The following is a 12,272-nucleotide window of genomic DNA, read 5'->3' on the forward strand; positions in this document are numbered from 1 at the left end:
CAGAGTCTTCTGGGTGAAGTCAAAGATTCGTTTATTGGCTGCAGACCAATGACAGGTATCCTAGAAGTACAACAGCGTGTATGTTCTCAGGAGACTGCTGAAAATCATAGGAACAGGCTACATCTTAAATAGGCCTTTTCTGGCCCCAAGCATACATTCCTGAGTTTTATGAAACGGCAATATACAAGGATATGTTACAAAGAAAAGGCAGAGTCATGATGACCATCCCACATTCCAGTTCGGCCAGCCCACGATGATTTACACAACAAGGTTCAGATCCCACATTAGATTTACAGATCCCCCCAATAAACATGAGCATCTCCTGTTTTGGGAAGCAAGTCATAAAGCAGGAACAGCCAGGTGCGAAAGAGATTAGCCAGGGGCTTGTGTAGGATGAAAAGGGTTTTATGACGGGCCAAGCCCTGATACGAATCACAGGTGGAGAGAGGAAGGGGAGCTCGTGAGACCAGTTTGACCCGGGGCAGCAGAGCCAGCTGCCCAGGTCACAGAGAAGTCAGAGAGGAAGCCCATGTACTGTGAGGCCCGTATTTGCTCCATTATAGCCTATGTGAGGGCAATGACAAGATGGCCACTGCTTCCAAAATGGAACCCACGTAGCGAAGCAAAATAACGTGTACGCAGTGCATTCATAGCTAGAACGATATATAAAGCACTCGTACGTGCCGCATTTACCATTTGCGGTTCGCTAATACCAAGATAGACAAAGGTAGGGCCCTGTTCCCTACGCGGTCCCGAATATTAAAGTACGACATTACTGAAGCCATACTGATGCCAGCAGTGTATTTATAAAGACATGCTGCCAGAGGCACCTTAGAGGTGCCCCCTGAAAACCTACCAGCCTTTTAGGTTGCTGGCTGACTGGTATTGTCCAGCCTGCCACCACAGACGTGTTTCTGACTCCCGGCAGGGGATATCGCGCGCTCTCTGAGGCCAGAAACAATGCCTGCTCCGGAGGAAGATATTCACACCACATTCAGCAGGTTGGCTAGTGAATCTGCATACCAAGGGCAAAGGATTCAAAGCCACTGCCGCCTTTGATATGCGATCTCGGCTTTCCCTAGCCCTGGGAGATGCCACACCCTGCCTGAGGCCCATCTGACACCAACACAGGCGGAAATTAGATATGCAAGTAGGCATTGTGCAATACCAGGCCAGTCACACCCCAAAGGTGGGCTGCCCGATGTGCCCCACGAAAGAAGGTTTCCACCATTTTGGTTTGGGGGGGAATTCGAATTCTGGGACAGGGTTATGCCCACTTCCCACAGAAAGTGGTCATAGGTGTAGTGACCTCAAGGGTAAGTAGCCCATTGACTACTACCCTTCACTCTCCTTAATGCCCCTATATTGAGTATTTAGCAGGCCCCATGACACTAGGAACTTAGATTTGCCTGAAAAGAAACGAAGAAGGACAAAGAAGCAAGAACTACAGTCTACTGGTGGACTTTGGCAACAAACCGTGCCTGCCTGCTCCTGTTTCGACAATCCAACACGTCCTGCAGCTATGCATCCTCCAAAACATCGGAGGGCGCCAGCACTTCGCCAAGCCATTAGCATCTCCCTTGAAGTGGAGGAGCCACTTCTCTGCAACCTGCAGGCAACGACAGCAACGTCTGGTTCACTGTACTGCTGAACACCTGGCCCACCGTCGCAGCAGCTGCCCAGAATGAGATCATCAGGCTCCAAGAGGTCAGATCCATCTCCCCATCAAGTGAGAAGACACCAGGACCAAAAGGAGCCGTCCTGCACCAATACCTGGGGTACCGGACCGCTTGCAACATTACAAGCTAGCTTGAGTCCAATCTGGACTCCAACGCTGCAAAGACCGAGCTCCCGGTGAGGGTCCTCAGCATCACAGAGGCAAGCACCTCAAGTGGCCCAGCTGTCCTGTTTTGTCCCCCTTTGCTGGTCTAACCGAGAACCTGGAGTACCTTTGATGCATGGGCACCAGCCGACCAAAACCCTCTGCACCCGAGCTCTCCTGTCGGGGTCTACAACAACCAACGGTGTTCCCCTGCTCCCAGGACCCCCATGAACCGAGCCCCCCCATTGGGAGCTCCCGAACTTGTCCCCAAGTCCCCCTCTGCAACTTGTTTCTAGGTGACCTCCCTCTTTTCCTTGCATGTAACACACAAGACTACCAACCCGTTCCGCACCTCAGCACCCGGACACTCCAGGGCAGATAAATTCAAACTTCTGGTACTTTGGACCTTGGCCCCCAAGCACCTCAAGTCCTAAAAGGGACCCTGAGATTTGTTTGCAAATACCTGTATGCAGTATATGTTTCTTTTTCCATAGGAAAGCATTGCTGTGTAAAAACACATTTGAATGACATTTTAACTTACCTGCAAAACCGATAAACTGAAAAGTACTTACCCAATTACTGAAGCACCTCCGTCAAGACATTAGTCTTGACTGCTACTGAGGGCAGGTGAAGATCCAGGACCTCAGCCGCCCTGTACACCATCATTACAAACAGGCTTCCACCTCCGTAGCCATAATAGGAGGGAAAACCAGGCCAATGTCAGGTGACCCACATGGTTTGAAACCAGCAAGTTTCTTTGATGACATCCTCAGACCAGGAAATGAAAGTCTCAAAAAGAATTGACAAAAAGTAAAATAAGGCCAGTCAAAAAAAATGACTAAGGGGTAGCTCAAACCGGATCAGCGCTATCTGGCATAGGAAGGAAAGAACTGACATCAGCACTCCGAGGTGGCGCCCATAAAGGTACTGTGCACGTTATTTCTGGAGCAGATGACACAGACCTGACCTACGCCACCTACTGGCACGCAGGAGTACTGCTCGAAAATCTTCCAGATCCAGTCTGATGCCTGGGGATATTCTAAAGTAGGGTATCTTCGGCTACAAGTCTCTATCAGATAAAAACCCGCTTACTAAATGTCACTATTGCCTTTGATTCCCTGTCAGGGGTAGTACTGGAAAAGAAGTTTGTGTTGACTCTGCTATCCGAAGCCTGCACCACAATGCATTCAAGTATGAGGTCCTGAGAAAGCTGGGTAGCCCGTTGCAAGGCGATGACCCTGAGGGGGGAAACTAGTCCACTGTCTGGGGAGGTATCCACACCACTGACATCTTGGAGGTCTTCACACCAGTTGTCCTCTTGGTAAGGCTGGGAAATCTCATCCCCAGTATCATATACCCCGATTATCGGAATCTGTGCCGAACAACTTCTATAGGACATGAGCCCTTCCAGTAGATTGAGACACTATCAGAATTAAAAGGGTGTTAAAGAGGCTGCAGTTCAGATAAAGGAGTGTGCAGCATCGGTCGAGGTCAGGGCAGCGCGGCTCATAAAGGACGGTACTATGGATTAGTCCTGTCATTTGGAATCAATGGAGCCGGCATAGGCGGATCGTGGCACTGGGGAGGGGACTGGTACCAAAGTAGGTCCTGAGCCCTAAGGAGATCCAGGGGGCCCAACTGACACTGAGGGTGGGCCTGCCCAGATTGGGGGGAGGAGGGTGGACCTGCTGGCTCCTTTGGGCCCACTAGCATGCCAGAGAAACCTGTAATGTGTCAAAAAGCAGCAGCATGGCTTTGCGGAAATCCATGATTTGCTGCGGCATCACTGCCGGCCCCCGGAATTTCCAGATTCTGTGTACCATGGGACGGAATCGACTCCAAATAAAGTGACTTTGGGAACACAACCTGGGGGCATGATGGGGCCTTTTCAGGAGATCAAGAGTGACGGGAAGAGTCCCCCTTGGGCGTCTACTTCTTCTTGGATATGTCCAAGGACTAAGACCGTGAAAACGACCTGTTGCAGGAGCAAACTTGTAAGCAAGACCAAGACCTACCTTTAGACCTCGACCAATCCCTTTCCAGGGTCTTGTGGTGCTTCACCACAAAGAGCTTTGCTTCCTTGTCTGAGTGGCATTGAATAGTATCAAAGCACAATCACTGCAGTGCTTGGAGTCAAAAGCTGATCCCAGGCCCCACAGGCAAACCACAAGTGAGTCTGTCACAGATATTAGTTTCAACAGTATGCACAAACCCTTTAGATTTGGGAGGTGACAGATTTCCAGCGCACACTAAATGAGACAAGGGGTAGCTTCAGATCCACGTCTGTTGGCAGAGAAAGAAAGGAACTGATGTCAGCATGCATGGATAGTGGCTAAATAGGCCTGCACACGTTATATGTGGTGAGGATGGCGTAAATGAGGAGCCGCCAGGACCACCTGCGGGGTATTGCTAAAGTTCTTCCGGTTCTAGTCTTATGCCTGGGGGAATATTTAAAAGGTGAAGAACCTGCGGGAAGGAGTAGCTATATCAGAAGATGCTTTGATTTTCTGTACTAGAACCTGCTCTTTTTCCATCAAGATAAATACTGAGAGGGTTATAGTCACTGGGGGAGAAGCTAAGGGACAAGAGTTTATGGTGATGGAACATAGTTAAGTGATATGGAATCACAGATTTCAGCAAGGTTGGTTTTGAAGAAAGTCATGACTTCATCAAAGGAAATTGGATGAGATGGTTTTAGGGCTTTCAGAATGTTCAGCTGCTTTAAGATATATAAAACCTAATTTATTTGTTTTGGCCTTTTTATTGAAGCATTTGGTAAAATACGAAATTTTCTTCACTGACAACATTCTTGACTTTTGGAGGTTTTGAACTGAATCATTTGTTGTTAAGTTTCACTCTTGATTTAGTCATTCTTGGTTTGGTGAGTGCCAGCTCATCTAAAGTGTTGGTGAGAGCTCAGTACTGAGTTGTCATAATAACCAAAAGGGTCAGGGTAATTGCACGATGCATTCTAATTGTATAGCATCCTGTCTTGAAACTTTGCTCGCCCATGTTGTTGGGCATATACAGGGAACAGGTCTCTAAATTGTTTTGTTTCGAAGCTTCTGTGGGCATGACATATTCGAGAGACGGAGGGGTGATGAGAGAGTTGTCTGTCAATGATCAAGTAAGTGCCTTTAATTACATAATTTCAAATATGTTTAGGAAGTTGAGGTTCAAAATGTAGTCCCTGTGAAGAGGTTAGTCTGGAAACTTGTTGGCTAAATCCCAAAGCGTCTATGTTTTCAACAAAATATCTGGTTGGTTTCAAGTTGAGTTGGTTGACGCACAAATTGAAGCTGTCTGTGTTTTTGGTGCAAGGACAGATCAAGAATTTCATTCATTCATGAACTTTATTTCGGCCACGAGGGCCATAAAAGCAACAATACATTACAGCAATGCAAGTAAAAAAAGATAAAACATAAAAAGAAGAAAAACCAAGTCAAAAGGCAGAACACGTTTTAACCACCAAAATGAAATAGAATAGTTAGGTTGAAATATTCGAATAATTAATAATTGGTGGAAAATTTCCTGCGCTGCAACCATACAGCATTTAGAAAACGTGATACTGCGAAAACAATTGGGGGGTGGGTGTCATATTTTAAAACTCGCAGGGCATTAGCACAGTCTCTGAAGCCAAGATTTCTGCAGATAGGCTTTACCCAGCGTTTCCTATGGGAAAGGTACGTTGGGCAAAAGAAGAACACATGGTTTTCGTCCTCCAGTTTGTAGCCACATGCTGGACATGAAGTGTTTTTGTTAGTGTCCCATCTAGAAGTGAAAGACCTAATTGGTAGGGTGCCCATTCTTAATTGGACATATAACTTCCTAGCAACAGGGGGGAAAATCAAATCCAGAAATAACTCCCTCCCGTAGGTCGGTTTAATCTGAAGAAACTGGGCAGTCAACCTACCTAATTTTGAATTCATGTGCAAGCATGATAAATGAAAATGTCTAAACTGTTCAGCCAAGTTGGTTTTTGAAACAGCCAGACAAGAACTTTCTGGAGTATCCCAGAGTTCCTGGTAGCCAATCTTGGCACAAGTGTCCCTAACATAGATTAACAAGGGAATATTTATATTTTTGATTGTAGGCCAGAGCCCCAAAAATTCATTTCTGTAGGTTTCCAGGTCCGGATTGGACCAAAGTCTCTTCCAATAGTAAACAGGCCGCACAGCCACCACCTCTTCAATGAGGAGCAGACCCAGGTCGAACCTAATAGGGACCAGCGGAGAACTAGAGGGTAGGCTCAACAAATTCCTTATAAAGGAGTTTTCGACCCTTGATAAGCTGTCGATTTTGGAGTGGCCCCAAAGTTCCGCTCCATAGATTGAAGCAGCTCTGGCCTGGGTTTTGAAAATTTCTACCACTGGTGCAGCTGGTTTAAAGACCGAACCTTTGAACAATCTAGCCATACCTCCTGTGGTTTGGGTCAGCTTAAGAGTGGAGTTGACAACCTGACCTCCCCATCCCAGATCTTCTTGGAGTGTGATCCCCAAGTAACCAAACGTTTTCACCCGTTCAAGGGGGATACCATTCAATACTGGGTTGGGGCGAGTGTGTTTGGGAGGGTTAAGAATCATAAATGTTGTTTTGGCTAAGTTGATCTCAAGGCCCCTATCACTGCAAAAGTCTGCAAAGCCATCTAAAATACGCTGGATTCCCATGGGGGTGCGTGACAACAACAAGGTGTCATCTGCAAACATTAGGGCTGGTACCTTGCCCGAGGCCAGCCTAGGGACATCAGTATCTTTTATGGCTAGGAGATGTTTTATGAGCTCATTAATATATAGGCAGAACAACGTGGGCGCTAGCACACATCCTTGTCGGACTCCTCGATTGACAAGGAAGCGTTCGGAGAGTTCGCCATGCTTTCCACATCTAACCTGGACGAAATTGCCCTTGTGAAGACTCTTCAAAACATCTAGGAGATAGGTGGGAACATTAAGCATTTGCAGGACTGCCCAGAGCTTTTCTCTCGGGACCAGATCAAATGCTGATCTTAGATCAACGAAAATGAGGTAGAGGCTGCCACCCTCCACACTCACAGACTTCCAGTATATGACCTGGAGACGGAAGATCTGGTCGAGGGTTGAAATACCCTTCCTGAAGCCAGCCTGTAAAGTGCTTAAAATGTTATTTTCTTCTTCCCAAGCCTGTAGTCTGTCCAAGATTATACGCCCGAATAGCTTTTGGGTCGTGACAATTAGGCTTATCGGGCGATAATTCGAGGGCTGTAAAGGACAGCCTTTTTTTGTGAATTGGCACTATCACAGCGCCTCGCCAGGTTACTGGTGGTTCTGCGCCGAGTAAGATGGAATTGAACAGGACACATAAATATGGTGCCCATATCATGGGTTCAGACCTGAAAAGGTCACCTGGGATTTTGTCCAAACCCGGCGCTTTGTTAGGTATGAGCAAGCGGATGGCATTTTCAACCTCTTTGATCTTAATTGTTTGGGTATACTCAGCACAACAAGCTATGTTAGGGAGAGGATCAGTTAAAAAGGGTGGGTCACAGTTCGTTACAGAATATAAACCCCCAAAATGCCCTTCCCATACTGCAGGAGCTATGTTAGAGCCAGTGATGGTATTAGGATCTTTCTTGCCATTGCTAACAATGGCCCAAAAGGTCTTAAAATCCTTATTCTGTAATGCTATTCTTAGCTCCTCCCATTTGTCAGCTTCCCAAGACTTCCTTGCCCTGTGGATCAGTTGTTTGTACTGGGCTCGAAGTAGTTTAGTCCTGAATTTATCCTTGGCTTTGATTGCCAAGATCAATTCAGCTTTTAATTTCCTACACTCGGGGGTGTACCAAGATTGTTTATTGGCCACATGAGTCTTAGGGGCCTCTGCCCGGGAGAAAACATCAAAAAGTTGAATGGATAGCTGGGTATGGATATTAACAGGACTAGATACGCTCTCGGTAGAAGAGCAATTTAACACAACTCCGGCCATTTCATTAAGAGAGGGGAATGCCAATCTATAAGTTTCTGCCAGTTTCTCAGGGCACACAAGAATGCTGGACCATCTAACTCTACGTCTGTTATTGTGCAGAATTAAGGGTTGCGGAGATGGAAGCACCACAGTGCCATTAGTTGAGAGACCCCAGCTACCTGATTTTAATTTCATAGTAAGGGCGTTGTGGTCGCTATCATCGCGGGCGACCACCCTGAAATCTAGCACCTTATCCCAAGATACTATATCGATCAGGATATAATCCAAGATCGACGGTTGTCCAACTCTATTGAAGGTAGTTTGTCCGGGCTGATCAGATTTGAATCTGCCATTGCAAGCCCTCAGGGATAAGGAAAGGGTAAGAGAGAGAATTTGTAGCACTAGTGGGGTCCAGGCTTTGACCATAGGAATCATAGGCTCAGGGATATTCGAATGTGTATCTTCCGCCACAGGGACATTTTGGTCTATCAGACTGAGTGGCTCATATTGACAATTAAAGTCGCCACCTACTATGACAGAATATTCAGGATCTAGGGTCAGGATAAAATCATTCAAAGCTGTAATGACCTTAGATTCTCTACCACCTGGGGAGGGTCTTGAGTAAACATTCAAAAGAACTAGATGTTCATTCCCAGGCAGGTCTAATAGAACACATAGGATATCGTCACAGCCCGTTTGAAGTTGCCTGGCTGTAGCACCCAGGTAAGTTGCAACCCATGTGCTGAGACCTCCAGAAGGTCTCCCCCTACCACTAGATAGAGCAAGAATGTCAAAAGAAGCAAACCCCTCCCGTTGGTGATTTTCCAAAGCCCAGGTCTCTTGCAATAGACAGATATCGAAGGTGTCCATAAAATTACCCCACTCTTCGCAGATCTGTTTATTCTTTAAACCCGCTACGTTCCAAGAAATAAAGTTGATATCGATCTTGGGCTCTCGTTTAGTAGAAAGGACACTTGGGAGGGTACATTCCCTGTCTAAATTTACCCGGACATGTTCATGTTCCAACCCCCCCGGCAGTGGCAGAACGGGAAGATCTTCCAAAGGTGTAGTAAAACATCCTGTAGATTTGGCTACCTTGGAGTTAGGTGTGAACAGGGGGAAAGATGGATCTAACCTGAGATGGTTGATCCCCCTGGCTACCTTATTGTTGTATAACCCATTCTGGGCCCCAGTCAAGGTGGTAGAAACACTGGGATCCAAGCGTCAGTCCACCTGATCTAGAACACTATAGCTGTTGAAATGATGGAAAGTTTCAAGAGTAGGTGGGCAAAATTGAGTATTAACTTGGGTTTCATTGAATCGATGGGGAGGGAAACCCACCACGGCCCTTCCTGGACCAGTCACCCAGCCCCTCCCAAGAGCTTCACAGCCTACTAAAGGTGGACCCGGGTAAAAATATGTGAGTGGGAGGGCTTTGATGGATGTTTCAGAGCAGCCAGAGGTACATGACTGCGTATTACAGATATAACTGACTGTTCTAGGATTTCTGAAATTGATTACAATGCAGACTCCCTGTACATCTTTAGTTCTATGACCCACCCAATCTAGCCGTCTTACGAAAAGGATTTCGCTCCTGTTTGTGACGATTCAGCCAGTGAATACACTTATTTTTAAGCTTACTAAAGTCCTCCTTTATACCCTTGTCCAAGGTAGGAACCCCAGAGAGAACCACCACATAAGGAACTGATTCAGGGGGGAGGTCCAAACAAGTTAGCTTGTGTGTTGCTTGAGTGTCAGTGTTTGGGCGACTAAGGGTATTTTGTGGTGCATTGTGAATGCTCAGATCAACAGGTGAATTTGAGGTGGCAAGATTTCCCTTGCTCGGAGCATTCTCGGTTACAGATAGTACGGTTGGGCCATCAGGTGGTATTTGGGCAGTGGTTCCTGGCCTATCACACTGCAGGGTGGAATGAGCTACTACTTCTAGCCTTGGGTTAGGTGGTTTGAGTGCAGAGGCAATTGGTCCGACTGAGTTTTTAGCAGAGAGAGAAAAATTAGTGTTAGTGTTAGTGCCCTCCCACCTACTAGGCTCAGTGACCCCCAAGGCACCGGCAAACCGTAGTTCAAAAGCAGAGAGCTTTTTTTCAATTGGGAGGCATATAGCAGTAAATAGCTGCTCCAACTTAGTCCAGAATTCTCCTCCAAGATCCGTACCCAGGTCACACTCAGTACTTTGCGTCGCCAGATTGACAAATTCTGTATTAACTGCACAGTCTAAAACTCCGGGTTTAAGCCGCTTAGAATATTTCGATCTTTTGTTAGGAGGAACTGTCCCACTCTGCTTACGTCTAGCAGTCTGCTTTATCAAAGTAGCATTAGAAGCTTCCAAGCGGATTGGTAGGCCAGATCTAGTTATCCCCACAGAGGTTACAGGAAGAGTTGGAGCTTGATCAGTAGACTCTTCAAGCTCGGTAAAGCTGTTTGTATTATGGATCAAAGCTGAAGATATAGATAGGCTGTCATGGGAATTTACAATATGCGCTTGGCTGGAAGTGCGATGGTTAGTTGGTGACTGCACTGAAGCAATGTTCCCCAGTGAGGACCGTTTGGTAAAGATTTGGTCCAAAGAGAGCCTTTTTTCAGTTAGCTCAATTTCCCTCTGTAACACAGAGCTGGCCCTGGTGATAAAGTTATCTAGTGTGCCAACAACTCCTGAACCAGTAAGGGACTTCCTCCCCTTCCCCACACCTCCAGTTGCCATAGCCAAAACACCAGTGATGTTGACGGACAGCAAGAGCAATAATTCTAAGAGCCCAGCAGACCGGTGTTTCAAAGGCAACACAGGCAACCAGTGACTTGATGTAACAAATGTAAATCCACATACCCTAGGGGCCGAGAGTTATGCCCCGTCCCGTCCTCTACCGTGCTCGGACGGGCTCAGACGGGCCCGCCCTTTGCCCGGGCTTCGCACCGCGCTTCGTTCCGCGCGCGTTCCGCTAGCGCGAATGATGTGGGCAGTATATATTTAATAAACCTCGGCAGTGGGAGTGGCTGGGAAGAGGACCCAGCTGCGCCGATGGTGCTCCGGGCGCTGGGGGAGCTGGTCCTTGCAGTCCCGCCCTCCTCAGGATACAATGGCTATGTCCGGCGTGAAGGCAGCAAGCAGCAGTCAGGGCACACAAAGTTCTGCTGTAAATGGGAGTTTATAACTCCGAGCGGCTCCCGCGAAGCGGGGGCCGCGAGTCGCTGCACTGGTCAGGGGGAGTGGCTGGGAAGAGGACCCAGCTGCGCCAATGGTGCTCTGGGCGCTGGGGGAGCTGGTCCTCGCAGTCCCGCCCTCCTCAGGATACAATGGCTATGTCCGGCGTGAAGGCAGCAAGCAGCAGTCAGGGCACACAAAGTTCTGCTGTAAATGGGAGTTTATAACTCCGAGCGGCTCCCGCGAAGCGGGGGCCGCGAGTCGCTGCACTGGTCAGGGGGAGTGGCTGGGAAGAGGACCCAGCTGCGCCGATGGTGCTCCGGGCGCTGGGGGAGCTGGTCCTCGCAGTCCTGCCCTCCTCAGGATACAATGGCTATGTCCGGCGTGAAGGCAGCAAGCAGCAGTCAGGGCACACAAGAATTTAAGGTAACGGTATAAAGGTCACAAGCTCACTGCAGTGATAAAGGTGCACTTTGAACTTAAAGTGAAGAGGGCTGTCTTTGAATGCTGTGCATGATGTGTCATCCTTTGCAGATGATATCTGAAGAACAAACAAGGTCTTTTTCACCTCCCAACTTTTTTCGCCCCATTTTGAGCAGTACTTTGAAAACCAAAGGAATTGATTCTAGAATGGTTATCTCTGAACCACGTCTCATTGAGGGCAGACATCCGGGCCAACTGCAGATGTGAGACACCGCCGCCTTTATTCTGAGCCCCTAAAACAACTTCAACAGCTTGTTGATAAGGCTTATTTTCAGCTCATGGGTGGCACCTCTTAGGTTGGTGTGGCTCGTTTGATATATCACATTGCTTGATGAATAGGTCTACTTATTAGAGATATTGTCATTGGACTGGTTATAACAGGCGATGTATATTAGGGTCTACAGTTGGGATTCTGAAGCAGGTCCTATTTGTCTTTGAGGGAATTCGGAGGGAAGAAGAAGCTCTGTTGGAGTTTGTTTTCGAAGGTACTGAGGTACAACTGACATTTTGTTGGCATGGGATAGACATGGTAGGCTGCAATGCTTGCAGTCTAAAAAAGCAAGTATGGGAGGTACACATGTTGGGTCCACCTTCTGCAAGAATCTGTTTTTGATTCTTCTGAGGTGGTCGAAGGAGCTCAGACTTAATAATGGTTTCATTATCTTAGTTATTTAAGGCATGCTTCCTATGAAAGTTCATGACTCTTCCATCACGCTTATGGACCCTTGAGGGTTTCAGAGATGTCTTGTACACTGAAGGTTTTTGTGACAGTCTCACACGGTCCTTGAGAGGTGTAGTGAGGAACAGGGGATCCGTATTGGTCAATTCTATTTTTACGCTGGCATACACATTAGCGGCCAGTGTCTCTGC

General features: G+C 47.4%; 1 protein-coding gene across 1 annotated transcript in view; it reads right to left on the reverse strand.

Annotated features, from left to right (window-relative positions):
- Nucleotides 1-12,272, reverse strand: part of NFRKB (nuclear factor related to kappaB binding protein) — a 627,787-nt gene that overhangs the window by 22,905 nt on the left and 592,610 nt on the right. The window lies entirely within an intron of this gene.

Source organism: Triturus cristatus, chromosome 3_2, assembly GCF_964204655.1.
Source record: "Triturus cristatus chromosome 3_2, aTriCri1.1, whole genome shotgun sequence".
In the NCBI taxonomy this organism is placed as follows: Eukaryota; Metazoa; Chordata; class Amphibia; order Caudata; family Salamandridae; genus Triturus; species Triturus cristatus.